This window comes from Amblyraja radiata, chromosome 18, assembly GCF_010909765.2.
Source record: "Amblyraja radiata isolate CabotCenter1 chromosome 18, sAmbRad1.1.pri, whole genome shotgun sequence".
NCBI classification, from domain to species: Eukaryota; Metazoa; Chordata; class Chondrichthyes; order Rajiformes; family Rajidae; genus Amblyraja; species Amblyraja radiata.
In genome coordinates this window covers 38,658,255-38,680,718 of record NC_045973.1, presented here as the reverse complement: position 1 = coordinate 38,680,718, position 22,464 = coordinate 38,658,255, and positions in this window count along the sequence as shown.

Here is a 22,464-nt window from a genome sequence, read left to right as displayed (position 1 = left end):
TAATGGACTAAGAATTTTGTAGAATACGTGCTGAGAAATTGGTGCGCCATCTTTTCATTGTGTCCAGCACCAACACTCACTTGAGTCTTTTGTAAAAAATTATGAAATTGGCTAAAAAGAGATTTCAAATTGAGTGTAGGCGATTTTCACCTAGTAACATGAACTAAAACAGGACGGCACTCATTTTAGCACAGCTGCTGACACTTTGTTTTGCATCTATCACAGCAGGAGCCAGACTAAACCACATTACCCAAGGGCATCACGGAGGAAAGAGAGAGGATGAAAGTTGCATGATTTATGGAAAGACAAATTAAAGTATTTTTAATGCCTGGATGGATTCTTGTGGGCAATTGCTTGCCAGGCAAACATCAGAGAGCATTGTAAGAGGCAGCACACACTGTCTCTACCAGGAGACACAACCCATGTAGCAAGAACAATATCATGTGAGATTTCATGAGCTGATTGGAAGTATCAAAGTGAACTCTACACCAATGTAAATACTACTCTTTCACGGTGACTCACACAACACACACAACACACACAACACAACAACACACCGTACATCCTCACACTCACAAGTGTGTGTGTGCACACATCTTCCATTGTTCTTTTGAACCACTATTGGGCCATTGGGCTCAAAACCTCCTGGGGGAAGTGCGATTTACAATCTTTTAGGTAGGTTTAATGCCAATATTTTCTCTCTCCCTTTTGATACAACATCATCTGTGCTGGTTGGTTGCTGTGAGATGTGGCAAGTTAGCAGATTCCTTTCGTGCATGAATAAAGAGATTCAACCTTGAACAGATCCCTTTCTTACAGGTGCAGAGGTACGGCGCGTGGGAACTCCTTTTCTCCATCCCATCTCTCTCCTACAATCTACACCGATTCAATGTAGTGAGGCTGCTGCTGGTACCTCTTCAAACCCTCACATGCATCACCCAGAATGGTTGCTACTGGAGTGCTGCCAGCAAAGTCATCATTGAGGCATGGATTAAACAAATAGTTCAGCACCTAGATTCTGGAGAAGGATCTCGACCCGAAACGTCACCCATTACTTCTCTCTAGAGATGCTGCCTGTCCTGCTTAGTTACTCCAGCATTTTGTGTCTATTTTCAGTTTAAACCAGCATCTGCAGTTCCTTCTTACACATTAATCTGGTCTTCATGTCATTGGTGAGGCAAGACAAGGAACTATGCAAGGAACTATGCACCTCAATTTGAGCCATCAACACTGACAAAGTATTTCTCCAGAGGCAGTTGACTGCAGACACTGGAGTCAAGCTGGAGACGATTTACGAGGATGTTGCCAGGACTAGAGGGTCTGAGCTATAGGGAGAGGTTGAGTAGACTGGGACTTTATGTCTTGGAGCACAGGAGGATGAAAAGTGATCTTGTAGAGGTGTACAAAATCATGAGAAGATTAGGTAGATGGACAGAGTCTTTTGCCCAGAGTAGGTAAATCGAGGACTATAGGTTTAAGGTGAAGGGTAAAAGATTTAATAGGAATCTGAGGAGTAACTTTTTCACATGTGGGTGTATGGAGCTAGCTGCCAGAGGAGGCAGTTGAGGCTGGGACCAACCCAACGTTTAAGAAACAGTTAGACAAGTACATAGATAGGACAGGTTTGGAGGGATATGGACCAAACGCGGGCAGGCGGGACTATTGCAGATGGGACATGTTGGCTGGTGTGGGCAAGTTAGGTCGAAGGGCCTGTTTACACACTGTATCACTCTATGACATACCCAAACATGTGAAACGCAGAAGATGGCAGATTGGAGCTTAGGAAGAATGGACTGTAGCTTTCATCACATTGTCGTGGAAGGCTTCCAACACCTGTGGGATTGTATCCCTGTCAAGTCTAGCCTATATGCTGTCTCTTTTACATCTGGCACTGTGCCACCCCGCCCCCAGTGAGCAAACAGACAAATTTAGAAGCATTGTTACCAACAGAAAATATCAAATATTAAAAAGAAGAAGGCCTGATCAAAAATAATCTTTTTAAGTGCGTCTTTTCCTTCATAATTTTCAACACTTTCTCCCTATCCCCTTATTGTTCAGGAATCTTATCTGTCCTTGTGCAATGTGTCTTGTTCGTGGTCTTGATCTTTTCAATTTTTCATAATTGTTTTCAATCGATATGTTTAAATACTGTGGTCAAATATTCCCTCTGCGTCGTTTTAGTTTAGTTTAGGTATAGAGATACAGCGCGGAAACAGGCCCTTCAGCCCACCTAGTCTGTGGCAACCAGCGATCCTACACACACGAGGGACAATTTACATTTATATTGACCCAATTAACCTACAAATGGATGTAGTCAGAACCTTTTTGCCAGGGTGTAAAGCCAAGGACTGTAAGGTATAGCTTTAAGATAATAGGGGCAAGGTTTAAAGGAGAAATGGGTGGCGTTTTTTTACATTGAAGATATGACGTTTAGAGGAGATGTGAGAGGCAGATTTTTTACACAAAGGGCTGCCGGAGGAGGTGATATAGGCTCCCTCTGCAACTCCTTAGCTCACTCATCCCTCCCCTCCCAAACCAACGCCTCCCCAGGTACTTTCCCCTGCACCCATACGAGATGCAACACCTGTCCCTATACCTCCTTGTGGCAAGGCCTCTGTGTATGTGATATGTTCACACACAGTTGCACAGTTTTGGGTAATCACAATCAGTGTGCAAGGCATGATTAATAGATTTCTTCAGATTTCAGTTTGTAAAAAGGATTTTACTCATAAACAAGATTACTTTCTGGAGTCTACATCATTCCCTTGATGATCACCTATTCTTCACCTCAGTCACGCACACAGAACAATACTCTCACCATCACCCATACATTTCATAGCTGCACACTCAGCTAGCAATTCAATTATAATAATCATATCAATGATGTATTTTGGTCGGCCTGCTACGGATAAGACATTTAGGGGAGAGGGTCGGGCTGAAGATGTCCTGGTTGGGTTGCTCCTGGGCCTGGTCAAGATGGCCATCTGCGAGTCATGGCACCAGGCGGAAGAGGGCTCTGCCCGAGCCAGCTGTCTGCCCCTTTTCCGGAGTTACGTCCATGCCCGGGTGGCATTAGAGAGGGACTATGCGCTGTCCGCGGGCACACTGGGGTATTTCCGGGACCGCTGGGCACCGCGGGGTTTGAATGCATCTTTGATAAGGATTACAGGATAGTTGTATAATAGTTTATCGTTTGTCTTGTGGGTTCTGTTTTGTTTTATTGTATTGTAAATATTATTTTAATATTTGAATAAATATTTTTGATTAATAAACAAAAAGGATACATAATGAATGGGAAACTTTGCGCAAGTTAAATATTCCATGTTAAATAGCATTGAGGAAACCATTGTGTCATAGTTATATAGTCAGACACTACAGAAACAGGCCATTTGGTCCAACTTGTCTGTGCCGACCAAGATGCTCTATTAAGGCCAGTCCCACCTGCTGTGTTTGGCCCATATCCCTCAAAACTTTTCCTCTCCATGTGTCTGTCCAAATGTCTTTTAAATGTTATTATAGTTAGTACCTGTCCCAACTAACTCCTCTGGCAGCTCATTCTATATACCCACCATCCTCTGTGTGAAAAAGTTGCCCCTCAGATTCCTGTTAAATCTTTCCCCTCTCACCTTAAACCTATGACCTCTGGTTCTTGATTCCTCTTCTCTGGGCAAAAGACTGTGCATTTACCCAGTCTAATCTCCTCATGATTTTATACACCTATATCAGATCACCCCTCATCCTCCAATGCTCTAAGGAATAAAGTCCTAACCTGCCCAACCTTTCCCTATATCTCAGGTCCTCAAGTCCTGGCAACATGCTTTGCTGCCTCATAACGCCAGATACCTCCGGTTCGATCCCGACTATGGGTGCTGTTTGTGCTGTATTGTCTCCTTGTGACTGCGTGGATTATCTCCGGGTGCTCCGGTTTCCTCCCACTTTCCAAACACATGCAGGTTTGCAGGTTGTGTAGGAAAGAACTGCAGATGCTGGTTTAAATCGGAGGTCTGAAGAAGGGTCTCGACCCAAAACATCGCCCATTCCTTCTCTCCAGAGATACTGCCTGTCCCGCTGAGTTATCCAGCATTTTGTGTTTACTAGGTTTGTAGGTCGATTGGCTTCTGCAGATTACTCCTAGGTCGTGAAAGTGAAATAACATAGAACTAGTGTATGGATGATCGATGGTCGGCGTGGACTCGATCATCCAAAGGGCCTGTTTCCACACTGTATCTCTAAAATAAACTATAGCTAAACCAAACAGATACCTAAACTGAACATAAAGGGCTTGTCCCACTTGGGCGTTATTTGCGCATCATTTATGCGACATCATTTACACGTCACGACGCACGATGCGTGCCGAGTGCGTAACGCACGCATGGCGCGTGGCGAGACGTGGTGGCGTAGGCAGTGACGCGCGGTAGCGCGCGTCGCCCCAGGATTTTGGGATTCTCAAAATCCTCGCGCAACACCTGCTTGACATGCAAATGACGCGTAAGTGCGACAGGCCCTTAATACTCCACGTAGACACAAAATGCTGGAGTAACTCAGCAGGCCAGGCAGCATCTCTGGAGAGAAGGACGGGGTGATGTCTCGGGTCGAGACAGGTTTAAACCAGCATCTGCAGTTCCTTCCTACATAATACTCCACATGTGGTATCACAAATGTTTTGTACGACTGGAACATAACATCCCAACTTCTAGATTCAACACTCTGACTGATGAAGGCCAATGACCCGGAAACCTTCCTGACCACCCTATCTACCTGCGATGTCACTTTCAGGGAACTATGTGCCTGCACCCGTAGAATACTCAGCTCTATAACACTTCCCGTGGTCCTGTCATTCACAGTGGAGGTCCTCTCATAGTTTGACTTCCCAAAATGCAATAACTCACACTTCTCTGTATAAAACTCCATTAACCATTAGCCCACTGCTGTCATTTTTGATAATCATCTTTGCTGTCTACGATATCACCCACTTTAGTGTCATCTGCAAACTTTCTAATCATGCCCTGTACTTTTTCATCTAAATTATAAAATATAAACCACAAACAGCAATGGGCCAGTACCGATCTCTGCGCCACCCCACCAGTCTGAAAACCACCCTCTGCTTCCTTCCATGGAGCCAATCTCTATCCAATCAGCCTGCTCTCCTTGGATAATATACGATTTCATCTTCCAGAGCAGCCAACCATGCAGAAATGTACAATACCCTGCTGACATCCATGTAGAGAATGTCTACAGCTTTGCCCTCTTCGACAATTTTGGTTACTTCTTCGAGGAACTCAATCAGATGTGTAAGACTTGATCTCCCACCTACAAAGCCATGCTGACTTTCCCTAATCAGCCCCTGTCTATCCAAATGCATATATGTATTATCTCTCAGAACCTTTTCCAGGTACTTGCTTACCACAGATGTTAGACCTGACTGGATGGGTCATCTCCTTCAACCATTGCTCGCTTTGATGATGCTTTGTGCAGATCCCGAAACTCATCATACACAACATGACTCAATAGGCATCGAAATACCTACTTAAAGCTAACCATGAATGCAGAATTCTGTCAGAACTGAACGAGGAGGAGGACACAAATGCAGGCTCAGACACAAGGCAGATCAGTCTTCGGCGTTTAATCGGTCCAAGTCAGTACACAGGTAGGCAAAACAGAGGCAACAGTACCATATAGGAGCAGGCAAGAAACAGTGGTCGAAAATACAGGCAAAGGTCGAGATCACAAGGTCACAAGATTTCGAGAGCAGGAACGAGGTGATACCAAGTAGCATACACCACGAACTGGCAATGGGAACTAGAACACAAAAGGCTTAAATACAGACTAGCAGGGGATAACGAGACACAGGTGAAACACATCAGGGCGTGGCCAACAATCACATGAGGGTAAACGACCTGACAGGAAATGGGACCTGAAACAAGAGGAGATGTGAGACACCAAAATAAAACAAGAATGCAAACTCTAATACTAAAAACCAATAAGAAACAGAAACTAGATCAAACGCGAGACCTGACAGAATTCAATGGACAACATGCTTTAAATTTTCCCTGCGGCGCAACTAGCAGCCATGCAATGCTTCCGCAGAATGGCTCAATAGTTTCTTTATTGTCACATTTACAGAGATACAGTGAAATTCCTATCCTGCATGACATCCATCAAATCATTCCATACCTGTGGACGTCTATTCTGGATGACAATACCCAGAGCTTCACAGCAATAGATAGACACAAAACGCTGGAATGGGTCAGGCAACGTCTCTGGGGAAAAGGAATAGGTGACATTTCGGGTCGAGACCCTTCTTCAGACTGAGAGTCAGGGGAAAGAGAAACGAGAAATATAGACGGTGATGTGGAGAGTGACGGTCATTTCACTTTTCCCTGACTGACTCTCCGTCTGAAGAATGATTTAGTGCCAGAGAACTAAGTTCCATCCTGGCCTTGGGCGATGTCATTGTGGAGTTTGCACATTCTCCCTGTTACCATGTGGGTTTCCTTCAGGTGCTCTAGTCTCCCCCCACATCGCAAAGATGTACGGGTTTGTAGGTTAATTGGCCTGTGTAAACTGCTGCTAATGTGCGGGGGATGGATGTGAAAGTTACTCCGGCTTTTATAGAAACATAGAAACATAGAAAATAGGTGCAGGAGTAGGCCATTCGGCCCTTCGAGCCTGCACCGCCATTCAATATGATCATGGCTGATCATCCAACTCAGTATCCCGTACCTGCCTTCTCTCCATACCCCCTGATCCCCTTAGCCACAAGGGCCACATCTAACTCCCTCTTAAATACAGCCAATGAACTGGCCTCAACTACCTTCTGTGGCAGAGAATTCCACAGATTCACCACTCTCTGTGCGAAAAATGTTTTTCTCATCTCGGTTCTAAAAGATTTCCCCCTTATCCTTAAACTGTGACCCCTTGTTCTGGACTTCCCCAACATCGGGAACAATCTTCCTGCATCTAGCCTGTCCAACCCCTTAAGAATTTTGTAAGTTTCTATAAGATCCCCCCTCAATCTTCTAAATTCTAGCGAGTACAAGCCGAGTCTATCCAGTCTTTCTTCATATGAAAGTCCTGACATCCCAGGAATCAGTCAATCAGTCTGGTGAACCTTCTCTGTACTCCCTCTATTATCTTCTGCCATTTTATTTAACTAATGGAATAGACGGGTTGTTGCTTCTGCCGTTGGCTTCAATCGTGTCCTCAGTGCCAACCTGAATGCTCATTCTCCATGCTGATGTGTGTAAACCGGGAGAATATCATAGAAGTCGTGTCACACAGCACAGAAAGACTTCTTGGCCCGGCATGTCCAGGCCAATCATCAAACACCCATCTGCACTAATCCTTTAGTAATTTTAATTTTACCCTCCCCACAATATCCTCCTCCACCTGCACCCCCCCCCACCCCCTCCCCACATCCCCCAATTTTACCCTCCCCCTCCAACGCCTCCAACCCATCCAGGCTCTACCACTCACCTAAAGAAGGGGCGATTTACAGAAACCAGTTCATACACAGCCAGCATAAAGCGGCTGGATGTCATTTTATTTGATTGGTGGTAGACATTGCCAGGGATGCAGGCATAGACTGGAGCATCCTCCGCAACGCATGACATCACACAGAGAATCTGCAAACTCCACATAGATGGTACTCAAAGTCAGGACTGCACCCAGGTCACTAGTTGTGCGAAAGAGCAGCTCTAATAACTATGCCATGATGCCACCCAGTATTGTTATATTGTTGTATTGTTGTATTGTTATATTGTCCCGATTCTTAGATCACTGGGATCTGTTTTGGGGTAAGGGGGAACTGTACAAAAGGGACGGATTGCATCTTACAGGTGGGGGACCAGCATTCTGGCAGGCAGGTTTGCCACTGCTACACGGGTGGTTTTAAACTGAATAAGGGGGGTGGGGCGTCGAATAGGATAGTGGAGGATGGAGTTAAAGAGAAAGGGTTTCTTAAATGTGTGAGCGTAGAGACAGAGGGGTGTAAAATGAGGGTAGAAGCAACAGGTAGCAAGGTGAAAAGTAAAAGTGGCAGGCAGACAAAACCAGGACAAAAATCAGAAAGGGCCACTTTTCAACATAATTGTATAAGGGGTAAGAGTGTTGTAAAAACAAGCCTGAAGGCTTTGTGTCTCAATGCAAGGAGCATTCGTAATAAGGTGGATGAGTTCAATGTGCAGATAGCTATTAATGACTATGATATAGTTGGGATCACGGAGACATGGCTCCAGGGTGACCAAGGCTGGGAGCTGAACATCCCGGGATATTCAATATTCAGGAAGGATAGAGAGAAAGGAAAAGGAGGTGGGGTAGCGTTGCTGATTAGAGAGGAGATTAACGCAATGGAAAGGAAGGACATTAGTTTGGAGGATGTGGAATCGGTATGGGTAGAGCTGCGAAACACTAAGGGGCAGAAAACGCTGGTGGGTGTTGTGTACAGGCCACATAATAGTAGTAGTGAAGTTGGAGATGGTATCAAACAGGAAATTAGAAATGCGTGCGACAAAGGCAAAACAGTTATAATGGGTGACTTCAATCTACATATAGATTAGGTGAATCAAATTGGCAGGGGTGCTGAGGAAGAGGATTTCTTGGAATGTATGCGGGATAGTTATCTAAATCAACATGTAGAGGAACCAACGAGAGAGCAGGCTATTTTAGACTGGGTATTGAGTAATGAGGAAGGGTTAGTTAGCAGTCTTGTTGTACGTGCCCCCTTGGGCAAGAGTGACCATAATATGGTTGAGTTCTTCATTAGGATGGAGAGTGACATTGATAATTCAGAAACAATGGTTCTGAACTTAAAGAAAGGTAACTTTGAGGGTATGAGACGTGAATTGGCCAAGATTGACTGGCAATTAATTCTAAAAGGGTTGACGGTGGATATGCAATGGAAGACATTTAAAGACTGCATGGATGAACTACAAAAATTGTTCATCCCAGTTTGGCAAAAGAATAAATCAGGGAAGGTAGTGCATCCGTGGATAACAAGGGAAATCAGGGATAGTATCAAAGCGAAGGATGATGCGTACAAATTAGCCAGAAAAAGCAGCATACCGGAGGACTGGGAGAAATTCAGAGACCAGCAGAGGAGGACAAAGGGCTTAATTAGGAAAGGAAAAATAGATTATGAAAGAAAACTGGCAGGGAACATAAAAACTGACTGCAAACGTTTTTATAGATATGTGAAAAGAAAGAGATTAGTTAAAACAAATGTAGGTCCCTTGCAGTCAGAAACAGGTGAGTTGATCATGGGGAACAAGGATATGGCGGACCAATTGAATAACTACTTTGGTTCCGTCTTCACTAAGGAAGACATAAATAATCTGCCGGAAATAGCAGGGGACCGTGGGTCAAAGGAGTTGGAGGAATTGAGTGAAATCCAGGTTAGCCGGGAAGTGGTGTTGGGTAAATTGAATGGATTAAAGGCCGATAAATCCACAGGGCCAGATAGGCTGCATCCCAGAGTACTTAAGGAAGTAGCTCCAGAAATAGTGGATGCATTAGTAATAATCTTTCAAAACTCTTTAGATTCTGGAGTAGTTCCTGAGGATTGGCGGGTAGCAAACGTAACCCCACTTTTTAAGAAGGGAGGGAGAGAGAAAACGGGGAATTACAGACCAGTTAGTCTAACATCGGTAGTGGGGAAACTGCTAGAGTCAGTTATTAAAGATGGGATAGCAGCACATTTGGAAAGTGGTGAAATCATTGGACAAAGTCAGCATGGATTTACAAAAGGTAAATCATGTCTGACGAATCTTATAGAATTCTTCGAGGATGTAACTAGTAGCGTGGATAGGGGAGAACCAGTGGATGTGGTGTATCTGGACTTCCAGAAGGCTTTCGACAAGGTCCCACATAAGAGATTAGTATACAAACTTAAAGCACACGGCATTGGGGGTTCAGTATTGATGTGGATAGAGAACTGGCTGGCAAACAGGAAGCAAAGAGTAGGAGTAAACGGGTCCTTTTCACAATGGCAGGCAGTGACTAGTGGGGTACCGCAAGGCTCAGTGCTGGGACCCCAGCTATTTACAATATATATTAATGATCTGGATGAGGGAATTGAAGGCAATATCTCCAAGTTTGCGGATGACACTAAGCTGGGGGCAGGGTTAGCTGTGAGGAGGATGCTAGGAGACTGCAAGGTGACTTGGATAGGCTGGGTGAGTGGGCAAATGTTTGGCTGATGCAGTATAATGTGGATAAATGTGAGGTTATCCATTTTGGTGGCAAAAACAGGAAAGCAGACTATTATCTAAATGGTGGCCGATTAGGAAAAGGGGAGATGCAGTGTCATGGTACACCAGTCATTGAAAGTAGGCATGCAGGTGCAGCAGGCAGTGAAGAAAGCGAATGGTATGTTAGCTTTCATAGCAAAAGGATTTGAGTATAGGAGCAGGGAGGTTCTACTGCAGTTGTACAGGGTCTTGGTGAGACCACACCTGGAGTATTGCGTACAGTTTTGGTCTCCAAATCTGAGGAAGGACATTATTGCCATAGTGCAGAGAAGGTTCACCAGACTGATTCCTGGGATGTCAGGACTGTCTTATGAAGAAAGACTGGATAGACTTGGTTTATACTCTCTAGAATTTAGGAGATTGAGAGGGGATCTTATAGAAACTTACAAAATTCTTAAGGGGTTGGACAGGCTAGATGCAGGAAGATTGCTCCCGATGTTGGGGAAGTCCAGGACAAGGGCTCACAGCTTAAGGATAAGGGGGAAATCCTTTAAAACCGAGATGAGAAGTGGTGAATCTCTGGAATTCTCTGCCACAGAGGGTAGTCGAGGCCAGTTCATTGGCTATATTTAAGAGGGAGTTAGATGTGGCCCTTGTGGCTAAGGGGATCAGAGGGTATGGAGAGAAGGCAGGTACGGGATACTGAGTTGGATGATCAGCCATGATCATATTGAATGGCGGTGCAGGCTCGAAGGGCCGAATGGCCTACTCCTGCACCTAATTTCTATGTTCTATGTTTCTATGTTTCTATTGTCTCCTCTATTTTACTGATAATCTATGCCCTGACAGAGTTTATTGAACGCTGTTTTTGGAGGCTAGTGTTGGGCATGGAAATGACATTGTCTGCCCATTGGAGCTGACTGAATATAATTTGAATCTCAATAGCAGATATGTTGAAGATAGACACAGAATGCTCAGCGGGACAGGCAGCATCTCTGAATAGAAGGAATGGGTGATGTTTTGGGTCGAGAGTCTGAAGAAAGGTCTCGATCCAAAACGTCACCCATTCCTTCTCTCCAGAGATGCTGCCTGTCCTGCTGAGTTACTCCAGCATTTTGCGTCTATCTTCGGTGTAAACCAGCATCTGCAGTTCCTTCCCACACAGCAGATATGTTTCCCTGGGATAGGATGCAAACTCTGAACATAGAAACATAGATGCAGAGGTATGCCATTCGGCCCTTCGAGGCAGCACCGCCATTCAATATGATCATGGCTGACCATCTAAAATCAGTACCCCATTCTTGTTTTTTCCCCATAATCCCTTGATTCCGTTAGCCCTAAGAGCCAAACCTAACTCTCTGATGAAAAGATCAAGTGAATAGGCCTCCACTGCCTTCTCGGGCAGAGAATTCAACAGATTAGTGGGCTTTTGCAGAGATGGCATTGGCAGCAGGTTTTCAATGGTTTATTGTGCCCGCTGCAGGTGGCTCGCAGTTGCTTGTATTGGGACAGGGATCATAGCTACTTACGAGCTTTGTGCCAGTTGTGATACCTTGATCTTTGTGTACCCTGCTGTGAATGTCATCGTTAGAGCCAGGATTTTGCCATTAATGCCATCAGTGCCTTTTCATGCCTTTTTTGATGATTTCACCGGGATAATGCCTTTTTCACAATCAAGTGTTTAAATCAGCCTTTTTTTTGGCCGTTTTGCTAAAAGGTTGTGCTATTTTCTGTAGTTGTACTGTGATTACAATGACGTTTTCTATGTTAACACATTAATATTAATGTTATTATTAACGTGTTATCATAGTATAAATTACAAGAAAACTTCCACCACCGGGGCAAAATCGAGAGCCACCGTCGGTCGTTCATTCCTTCGTGCCGCTGCCCGCTGGTTCACTTTTCTCCAAGATCTATTTAAGAAAGAACTGCAGATGCTGGAAAAATCAATGGTAGACATAAAATGTTGGAGAAACTCAGCGGGTGAGACAGCATCTATGGAGAGAAGGAATAGGCGATGTTTCGGGTCGAGACCCTTCTTCAGACTGACATGGGGGGGGCGGGAAAAAGATAGGAAGAGGCGGAGACAGTAGGACTAGAAGGAGAGCTGGGAAGGGGGAGGGGGAGGAGGGAGAAGACAAGGGCTATCTAAAATTAGAGAAGTCAATGCTGATACCCGCTGGGGTGTAGACTACCCAAGTGAAATATTCAAGCTTGTCTCCTCACTACATTTACTGCTGGCTCCAATCGCAAATCTGAGTTCGAGTGATCTGTGCTTGGCATTCATTGATGCTGGAATTCCACTGTGGAAATTGGAAAACAAATCTCTCAGAATTTTTTTTTAGAGAAATACACAGAGGAACATAAACCAAGCGAGTTGTCATTACAGAAAAATTATGTTGACAGCAACTTCAACATTGTTGTGCAGAAAATTAGAGATGAAGTTGCAAGCAACAAAATATGGATCCCAATTGACGAAACAATCAATGCTGTGGGGAGATATGTTCCCAATGTGGTCATTGGTTCACTGGAGGCAGGTCAACCATCAAAGGAGTATTTGTTGACATCTGACGTATTGGGAAAGTCAAACAGCTCAGTTGTTTACATCTTCACTTGCTGTACTTTGGCCAGAAGGTATAAAACACGAGAATGGACTTGTTTGTGACTTAAAGTTTTATTCCCCAAAATGTTGCATTTGACATGCTTAGCTCAAGGACTTCATAGAATTGCCAAGCACAGACGTAGCTTGTTTCCAAATGTCGATCGCCTAGTTTCCAATGTCAATTTGAGGAAAATCGTCCTCAAATACCGTCACGTGTGTAGTTGTTCAAGGAAATGGCACCCAAGATTCCGCTACCTCCTCAGCCCGTTTTGACTAGGTGGGGTACATGGCTCTCTGCTGTACTATACTATGCTGCAAATTTTGAAAAGATAAAATAAATCGTCAACTTTTTGAAGAAGAAGAATCTGCTGCAGTCAGGATCGTCAGTGAAATAATGCAGAAAAAGTCCCTCCACCGCGATCTTGTGTTTATTGCTTCCAATTTTGCAAACTTCCCACAAGCTATCACTTCCCTTGAGAAACGTGGCGAAACATTAGTGAATAACTTGCAGGTTTTCAACAAAGTAACTGACGATATTCGTAAAGTTCTTGGCGATGTAGGTAAAGACATACTAGAAAAATGTGAGAGTGATTTTAGCTAACAAAGATCTTGAAGAATTACAAAACATAGCTAAAGTTCTCAAAGGTAGTTGTAATGCACAAGATATTGACATGAATATAGAGTCTGTAGCTTGTTTCGGGTATGCACCAGTGACCTCAGCTGGGGTAGAAAGATGTTTTTCACAACTGAAGCATATTCTGTCTGACAGACGGCATAGTTTAACACCAGCTAATTTGAAAACAAATAATTACGTGCAACCAGGCAACTTTGGTCATTTAATTTAGTATACCTTTATATTATTATTTTTATCCACATTTTGGTGGTGGAAATAATTGACTTTTTATGCCTTTTTGGTCAATAAATGCCTTTTCGTGCCTTTTTTGTAATTTTATTATGCCTTTTTTCCTGCCTATTTCAGAGTTGTTTAGTGCCTAAACATCCTGGCTCTAGTCATCATCAATGCTTGCCTTAGCTGGGAGGTGGCACCTGAGACAAGGAGAAGCATCCACGTTTCAGGGTTCGTTATGTTCTGGGGTGGGGCTGAAGGGCAGCACTGTTAGGTTGTGGGGATGGGCTGGTCAAGATGTTCACTGTAAGATCCATTCATTGTGGAATGTAACCACAAGGAGGTCAGTCTTTGGATGAGTAGTCCATACAGCTTCAGGTTTGTTTCAGTTTCAGTTTAGTTTATTGTCACGTGTACCGAGGTACAGTGAAAAGCTTTTGTAGCATGCTAACCAGTCAGCAGAAAGACAATACACAATTACAATCGATCCCTTTACGGTGTATAGATACGTGATAAGGGAATAACATTAAGTGCAAGGTAAAGCCAGCAAAGTCTGATCAAGGATAGTCCAATGGTCACCAGTGAGGTAGATAGTAGTTCAGGACTGCTCTCTGGTTGTGGTAGGATGATTCAGTTGCCTGATGACAGCTGGGAAGAAACTGTCCTTGAATCTGGTCTGAAGAAGAGTCTCGACCCGAAATGTCTCCTATTCCTTCTCTCCATAGATGCTGCCTCACCTGCTGAGTTCCTCCAGCATTTTTGTCTACCTCTGAATCTGGCGATGTACATATTCCTTCTATAGCTTTTGCCCGATGGGAGAGGGGAGAAGAGGGAGTGGCCAGGGTGCGACTCGTCCTTGATTATGCTGCTGGCCTTGCCAAGGCAGCGTGAGGTATGGAGGCAATAGAAGGGAGGTTGGTTTGTGTGATGGTTTCGGCTGTGTCCTCAATTCGCTGCAACAGTGTCATCTGCACACTAGCTTAATGACTGAGGTTGGAGTGACCTTTATCAATGTTGCCCCAACTCTGGTTCACCTTGGAAATGTGCACATAAAGGGCCAATAAGGGAGCCCAATTTCACCTTCAAAATCACTTGATTTTATGAACTGATTGGAATTATAGAGAAACCACAATTGAAAAATACCACCTCAGCTGAATATACTTTTATTCCTGAATAACTGAATTACTGAATTACTGATATAGAAAACAGTATCAAATAAGCCAGGATGAGGTGTTCCACACCAGGGCATCGGAAATGTCCTCATTCTTCAGGGAACGGGGGTTCCCCTCCCCCACTATAGATGAGGCTCTCACCAGAATTTCTTAATTACCCCGTAACACTGCTCTCTCTCCCCATCCCCCCACTAGTAACAAGGGCAGAGTCCCCTTGGTTCTTACCTCCCACCCCACTAGCCGTCACATACAACAAATAGTCCTCCGTCATTTTTGCCACGTCCAACGTGACCCCACCACTCGCCACATCTTCCCATCCCCCCCTGTCTGCTTTCCGCAAAGACCGCTCCCTCCGTAATTCCCTGGTCAATTCTTCCCTTCCCATTCGTACCACCCCCTCCCCGGACACTTTCCCTTATAGCCGCAAGAAATGCTACACTTGTCGCTTTACCTCCCCCCTCTACTCCATTCAAGGACCCAAGCAGTCGTTCAAGGCGCGACAGAGGTTCACCTGCACCTCCTCCATCCTCATCTATTGTATCCGCTGCTCTAGATGTCAGCTGATCTACATTGGTGAGACCAAGCGTAGGCTTGGTGATCGTTTCGCCGAACACCCACAATAAACTACCTGATCTACCGGTGGCTCAGCACTTCAGCTCCCCCTCCCATTCCGAATCTGACCTTTCTGTCCTGGGTCTCCTCCATGGCCAAAATGAGCACCACCGGAAATTGGAGGAGCAGCACCTCATATTTCGCTTGGGCAGTTTATACCCCAGCGGCATGAACATTGACCTCCAATTTCCGGTAGCCCTTATTGTCTCCTCCCCTTCTCAGCTCTGCCTCAGCTCTCTGGCTCCTCCTCTTCCTTTCTTCTTCCTGCCCCCCCCCCCCCCCTTCCCCCAACCTACATCAGTCTGAAGAAGGGTTTCGGCCTGAAACGTTGCCTATTTCCTTCGCTCCATAGATGCTGCCGCACTCACTGAGTTTCTCCAGCATTTTTGTCTACCTTCCATTTTCCAGCATCTGCAGTTCCTTCTTAAACAAGCTTATAATTGTAATATTTTCAGAATTTTGATACGTAAATATCCCAAACCTCCCAGAAATAATACCATTCACTCACCCCAAATACCCTCCAGTGTACACCTAATCATCCCTGGGTGACCATAGACATAGCAGCAGAATTAAGCCATTCGGCCCATCGAGTTTACTCCCCCATTCAACCATGGTTGATCTGTTTTTCCGTCTCAAACCAGTTTATGCTTTTTAGAAAATGAGCGAATGTGTGAATGAAGCGGTGAATTGATCCTCCAACATATCATCTGAAGCTAAAGACTTGAACAATGATTATACACCCTTCCCCTATCCCTTTCCATTTTATCCCAGCAGAGAGAACGTTATGTACCAAAGAGCAGCACACAAAGAGCACACCATGTGCCTTTCCATGAGCCCGATGCCATTCTAAATCCTGACGTTGCTGGAGATCTGAGAAAAACAAGTTCATCTTCTTCTGTCTGGGCAAATCACCAACAAGGACTATATCCAAATTAATGTGGAAGAATTAAGCAGAAATCTGTAGCTGGTTTTATTCCGGTTAAGGTCTTATTAAATCATTGGATAAATCTACCAGGAGGCAAAGTACAGAGCAAGATGCCTTCATTTTGTAAAATGGGTGTTTAAGAAGTCAGAAGTGCAACACTTACATTGAAGTAAGAAGTTAAGATAACTCAAAACTGCATGCGCATGCGTCCTTATATCTACCACATACAAAATACATTATCCACGATTAAAGCGTTTCTGATTAATATATGTTCTCTGCCAAAACTGCATATGCAGCTTATGATCTCAATTAGAGTGAACTTTCTTTCTCCGCAGCGGCTGTGCCAGATTCATTCTGCAATTTCCCCTTTGTTTCACTTGGACATTTCTTGACAACAGATTTTTTGCAGCCTCAATAAATCACACCGGGAATGAGAAATTCCTACACAAGGTACATTTTTAAGAAATCCTGCTTTGCCTTCAGTTTTATATTACTAGAGCTTAATGAAATTTGGAATGGCTAATTGAAGAGTAACCGTTTCAGGGAACATTTGAATGCTGATGTATGAAAATGAAGAGATTGTTGCCTCCTGCCAAAGAAAACTATTTTGAAGTAGAATGAAATATAACGGTATAATTATGCCACTGTCAATACCTCTGAAATTAGAAAAAAAAGGAAATGTCAAAGGCTCACTAGAAAAATAAGGCCTGGCTTAATGATTCCACAAGAGAAGGATAATCAGCATCTATCACGGCCACAGGCCAAGTATACATGGCATTTAAGGAGCCACATGTTTCCTTTGTTTTCTTGTATAAACTTTTAGTGTAAAATTATGTTTGCCTAATGAAACCAGTTGATTCTGCCTTATCCCCGACAGTATATCGTATTAGAGGCATGCACTTTAATGCAGCACCACTAAAATCATTTGTGGTTAAGAAAAATGAGAATTGCTAGGATCTATTTTTGTTCATGTAGCATCACGGTACCCCTGGAATCCAAAAGAAAATTAGCTTCCATGTCATTAAACTCAAAGAGTCGAAGTTCTGCTCATCATCTGCCATTTTGTCTGTTCTTTTTTCCTGTTTTTTAAGGAACCAATTCCCATACTAAAAGTGAAAACAAACAGGCATATTCTGTATGTCTAAAGTCAAAACGTTGCAAGTTAAGAAATTGCTGCTCTTATACTGTGGTGGGAAACATCCCATCAGCATTTTAAAGGCATATGTGATGGCTGCAGTTGTTTGCAATTACTCGGCTGGAACTGTCTTCCCATAATTGGGGAAACTTATATTGCTTTAATCATTGCCAATGTTAAAAGACAATCAATGTGTGGAGTATGCAATGATTGGTTGAATATTGCAGTTGGTTCTTCAATTACACTTATTTTAATCTGTTATTCCTGTTTAGTCAGAGAAATAGGTTGTACCTTTAATGATTTTTGATCTCTCAATGGAAGTGAGGATCATTGATTACAAATACTCGATGGAGGCTTATCTCATCAACTGACACTTAAGAAGGATTAAAATGATAGTTAATACTAATAATACTACTACTAATAATACTACCACTACTACAGCTATTACTACTACTACCACTACTACTACTACTAATAATAATAATAATAATAATAATAACAATAATAATAATAATAATAACAATAATAACAAAAATAATAATATTAATAATATGTGCAGCACATGGCCCAGCAGTGGCGTTGCTGCCTTATTTTGTCAGAGACCCAACCTAACTACGCTGTCTCTACATAGTCTGTATGTTCTCCACGTGACTGCATGGGTTTTCTCCGAGATCTTCGGTTTTCTTCCACACTCCAAAGACGTACAGGTTTGTGGTTAATTGGCTTTGGTAAAAATTGTAAATTATCCCTAGTGTGTAGGATGATCGCTGGTCGGTGCGGACTCAATTGGTCGAAGGGCCTGTTTCCGCGCTGTATCTCTAAACTAAACTAAACTAAACTAATCTAAATGAGTGCTGGAGTACCTCAGTGGGTCAGTCAGGATCTCTGGAGTTCTACAAAAGGGCGGAGAGTGCTAATTTAAATAAAATATTTCAATAATAGACCATGTGCCCAATTTCATGATAAAATATATTGTCTATAAGCATTCCAACAGGGCATCAGACTGGAGTAATGTCAAGAAGATGAATATGTTGGAACAGTGCAGAGCCAACATCAATTATATTACAAATCAAACCAGAAAATGTTGCATTCAGTAGTCAAAATAAATAGGCAGATTATTATCTGAATGGTGTCAGATTATGAAAAGGGTAGGTGCAACAAGACCTAGGTGCCCTTAAACATCAGTCACTGAAACTAAGCATGCTGGAACGGCAGGCAGTGAAGAAAGCTAATGGCATGTTGGCCTTCATAGCGAAAGGATTTTAGTATAAGAGCAAGGAGGTCCTACTGCAGTTGTACAGGCCCCTGGTGAGACAGCACCTGGAGTATTGTGTGCAGTTTTGGTCTCCTAATTTGAGGAAGGACATTCTTGCTATTGAGGGAGTGCAGTGTAGGTTCATCAGGTTAATTCCCGGGATGGCGGGATTGATATATGATGAAAGAACAGATTGACTGGACATATTAATTGGAATTTAGAAAGATGAGAGGGGATCTTATAGAAACATCTAAAAGTCTTCAGGGATTGGACAGACGAGATGCAGGAAGAATGTTGATGGATTCCAGAACCAGGGATCACAGTTTAAGAATAAGGGCTGAGATGAGGAAAAACGTTTTCAGTCAGAGTTGTGAATCTGTGGAATTCTCTGCCACAGAAGGCAGTGGAGGCCAATTCACTGGATATTTTCAAGAGAGTTAGATTTAGCTCGGAGCTAACGGAATCAAGGGATATGGGAAGAAGGCAGGAACATCAGCCATGATCATATTGAATGGCGGTGCTGGCTCGAAGGGCCGCATGGCCTACTCCTGCACCTAACTTCTATGTTTCTATGTAAAACCATGTATGTGCCGCACATCAAATAATAAAATCAATTCAATTGTATGAAATTTGTATGAACGAAGTGCCTAATTTGGAGTTTGGAAAACTGTTCCAGTTCAGATCAGGTCTGATAAGAACTTATGAGTTTAAGCACATAATTTATTTTTCTCATTAATTTTCACTTTAAATTACTTTAACATTGACTCTTTCAGCATTGCTCTGGACTTTCAGCATAGATTCTTTGCTGAAGGCTCTGGAGAGCTTTGAACCCATGGCCTCCTGACTTAGAAGTGTGAGTGCTACCCACTGAGCAAAAACCAATACCCTGACATTTTCATTCTCCAATACTACTTGTGCACAAGTGCTCATTTACAGATACAAGCTATTAGTAAAGTTGACGGTGATACATTAAAATTACACAGTGGTATTTTGAAATGAAAGGTGGAAAGTGTTAAGGAGTGCAATGAATTTTGAATGTGGCTGTGAGGTATTTTGTGTGTATAATAAAATTGTGCCTTCTACTGCATATGGTTAGAATTCTAAGGAGTTTAGTCTCTTGATACTTGTATGAACAGAGACACTAATTTGAAAGTTTCCACATGAACCATTATGTAAACAGACTAGTACTGTACCAGGAAGCAGAGTATAATGGAGGCATTAAGTAGCTGTTATTATTATGCATAACGTTTTTAGCTAAAATAGCCTGAAAAGCCACATCAATTTTCACTCAAGAATTATTTCTGTGGTTAGAAAATTCAATTGACTCTTAGGAAGCATCAAACTAGCATTTTAATAAAACAAATGATTATTTTACAGACAATGCTGAAATGTTCTATACAAAAAATATTAAAATTGATGTCGTAACAAAAAGGATTTTTCATAACTTCTTTACTTTTTCTGTGCAAGACAAATGGGTTGGAACTAAATTTGCTGGAACCTGGAGTCATTCAATGATGATTTGTCTATTGGATAAGAAATAATTGTTATGTGAAAAATTGGATGTGCAATGTAATTCTGTTAAAGTTGACCACTCCTGGCCTTCTGTGCAACACAGTGTGTGAATCTCTATAAATAGCTTTAGATTGTAAAATATATGCCATGAAGAAAAGCAAAATCCTTGGAGAAAATGAATCTCAGAGTGATGAATGACAATGTCCATGGTGAGCCAGGCACCAGATATTGCAATCTAAAAATAGAGACATGATGAATTTTACCAATTAATGAATATATGGCTTCATGGATTAATAACTATTTGAAATCGATCTCAAATGTTGGAAATTCACTTTCAGTCCCTACGCTGGATGGATGTGCAATCGTGGTCTCAGCAACAAATTGCCACTGAACAAAAACATTGATTGGGTATTCAGTGCCAACCTTTTGGTTCCACAATAATGAATTTGGCTGTCTACTTTGTTGGCACCAGTCTTTATCAAGATCTGGGAAGGGAAGATGGGGATTCGGAGGGAGAAAGGCGTGCAGGACTGGGGGAATTTGGAGGTGTGGACATGTAAATGGAGACCAGGAACACCTAAAGTATTGCAGTGAAGTAATTACATTCCTGGAACAACAATCCAGCGATCCCTGCTTTAGTAGTCCAGAAAAGTTGAGCTCACATCCCAATGCAACAGTTTAACAAGAAAGATATGGAAGACTGGACCATGCAGCACAGGAATACACCCTTTGGCCAACAATGTCTGTGTTGACCATTATGTAGAACTAAACGAATCCCATTTGTTCATATCTCAGAAGACATTTATCTTTCCCAGATAGGTTTTTCTTTGTGATTAGTTCCACACCGACTTTGTATTAATGTCCCAGGATCCCCAATTCTTCACCCAACCATCTTCCCCCATCTTGACCATCTTCTTTTTTTTTAAATACATTTTTATTAGAGGCATCTGCATATCATAGTCCAAACCAATACAGACTTTGTTTAATGGTTACATATTAAACATCCAGGTTTCCAGGGACCCAGTTACCAAAAGTAGCTGGGATCCTCCTTTATCGGTTACATATTAACATTGCCTCTAATTATTTATTTATATTTATAGATAGGAAAAATAAAGAAAGAAAGAAAGAAATTAGAAAAATAGGATTAACTATCAATAATACAACTTAGGAGATGGGTCCGTAGGTCAGAGAACATAACTATTCATCTAGTCCTGGGTTTAGGTTTCAGTTCGGCCACCGCGCCGGTCCAATCTACCCCTTCAAATAATCTATAAATGGAGACCATATTCTAGTAAATAATTCTGGTTTGTCAATTAAGTCAAATCTAATTTTTTCCAAATGTAAGGTCTCCGACATCTCCATAATCCACATCTTGATTGTGGGGGTTGTTGGGTTTTTCCAAAATTTTAATATCAATTTTTTCCCAATTATTATACTGTAATCAAGGAAATTTTATCTTGATCATCTTCTGGCCAATATCTCCACCTCTACTTTCCATTCAAATCCTTCAAGATCAAACTCACCTAACAAAAGTTATTCTGCTGATTAGTTGTCATCGCTCACCTTTCCCTCCTTTGCTGAGATTCTCTCTCCCACACCATCAGTTCCCTGCAGTAATTTTCCACCATCCACTCCCAATCTATTTGCAATGTCATTTCCTTTGTCATCTCTACCTTTCATAATGATAGCTGTCAGTGGAGGAAATTCATGTGCGAGGCTTGTAATGTAAAGATTAGTATATTTCACTCTTTTCAGCGGGATTCCACTACTGGACACATGTTCCCATCTCCACCCCTTTCTGCTTTCCACAGAGAATGTTCCCTCCGCAACTCCCTGGTCAACTCGTCCCTTCCCACCCAAACTACCCCTTCTCCAGGTACTTTCCCCTGCAACTGCAGTAGATGCAACACCTGTCCCTTTACCTCCCCTCTCGACTCCATCCAAGGATCCCAACAGTCTTTTCAGGTGAGGCAGAGGTTCACTTACACATCCTCCAACCTCATCTACTGTATCTGCTGTTCCAGCTGTCAACTTCTGTACATTGGCGATCGTTTCGCAGAACACCTCCGCTCAGTCAGTCTTAACCAACCTGATCTCCCGGTGGCCCAGCACTTCAACTCCCCCACCCATTCCCAATCTGCCCTTTCTGTCCTGGGCCTCCTCCATTGTCAGAGTGAGGCCCAGCACAAATTGGAGGAACAGTACAAATTTCGCTTG